Here is a 2,500-nt window from a genome sequence, read left to right on the forward strand (position 1 = left end):
TTATGTATACATATATCTATCTATTCATTTATGTATACATATATCTATCTATTCATTTATGTATACATATATCTATCTATTCATTTATGTATACATATATCTATCTATTCATTTATGTATACATATATCTATCTATTCATTTATGTATACATATATCTATCTATTCATTTATGTATACATATATCTATCTATTCATTTATGTATACATATATCTATCTATTCATTTATGTATACATATATCTATCTATTCATTTATGTATACATATATCTATCTATTCATTTATGTATACATATATCTATCTATTCATTTATGTATACATATATCTATCTATTCATTTATGTATACATATATCTATCTATTCATTTATGTATACATATATCTATCTATTCATTTATGTATACATATATCTATCTATTCATTTATGTATACATATATCTATCTATTCATTTATGTATACATATATCTATCTATTCATTTATGTATACATATATCTATCTATTCATTTATGTATACATATATCTATCTATTCATTTATGTATACATATATCTATCTATTCATTTATGTATACATATATCTATCTATTCATTTATGTATACATATATCTATCTATTCATTTATGTATACATATATCTATCTATTCATTTATGTATACATATATCTATCTATTCATTTATGTATACATATATCTATCTATTCATTTATGTATACATATATCTATCTATTCATTTATGTATACATATATCTATCTATTCATTTATGTATACATATATCTATCTATTCATTTATGTATACATATATCTATCTATTCATTTATGTATACATATATCTATCTATTCATTTATGTATACATATATCTATCTATTCATTTATGTATACATATATCTATCTATTCATTTATGTATACATATATCTATCTATTCATTTATGTATACATATATCTATCTATTCATTTATGTATACATATATCTATCTATTCATTTATGTATACATATATCTATCTATTCATTTATGTATACATATATCTATCTATTCATTTATGTATACATATATCTATCTATTCATTTATGTATACATATATCTATCTATTCATTTATGTATACATATATCTATCTATTCATTTATGTATACATATATCTATCTATTCATTTATGTATACATATATCTATCTATTCATTTATGTATACATATATCTATCTATTCATTTATGTATACATATATCTATCTATTCATTTATGTATACATATATCTATCTATTCATTTATGTATACATATATCTATCTATTCATTTATGTATACATATATCTATCTATTCATTTATGTATACATATATCTATCTATTCATTTATGTATACATATATCTATCTATTCATTTATGTATACATATATCTATCTATTCATTTATGTATACATATATCTATCTATTCATTTATGTATACATATATCTATCTATTCATTTATGTATCCATATATCTATCTATTCATTTATGTATCCATATATCTATCTATTCATTTATGTATCCATATATCTATCTATTCATTTATGTATCCATATATCTATCTATTCATTTATGTATCCATATATCTATCTATTCATTTATGTATCCATATATCTATCTATTCATTTATGTATCCATATATCTATCTATTCATTTATGTATCCATATATCTATCTATTCATTTATGTATCCATATATCTATCTATTCATTTATGTATCCATATATCTATTCATTTATGTATCCATATATCTATTCATTTATGTATCCATATATATATTCATTTATGTATCCATATATATATTCATTTATGTATCCATATATATATATTCATTTATATATCCATATATATATATTCATTTATATATCCATATATATATATTCATTTATATATCCATATATATATATTCATTTATATATCCATATATATATTCATTTATATATCCATATATATATTCATTTATATATCCATATATATATTCATTTATATATCCATCTATATATTCATTTATATATCCATCTATATATACATATATACATATATATCTATATATACATATATACATATATATCTATATATACATATATACATATATATCTATATATACATATATACATATATATCTATATATACATATATACATATATATCTATATATACATATATACATATATATCTATATATACATATATACATATATATCTATATATACATATATACATATATATCTATATATACATATATACATATATATCTATATATACATATATACATATATATCTATATATACATATATACATATATATCTATATATACATATATACATATATATCTATATATACATATATACATATATATCTATATATACATATATACATATATATCTATATATACATATATACATATATATACATATATACATATATACATATATATACATATATACATATATACATATATATACATATATACATATATACATATATATACATATATATTTATTT

Source organism: Penaeus vannamei, chromosome 18, assembly GCF_042767895.1.
Source record: "Penaeus vannamei isolate JL-2024 chromosome 18, ASM4276789v1, whole genome shotgun sequence".
In the NCBI taxonomy this organism is placed as follows: domain Eukaryota; kingdom Metazoa; phylum Arthropoda; class Malacostraca; order Decapoda; family Penaeidae; genus Penaeus; species Penaeus vannamei.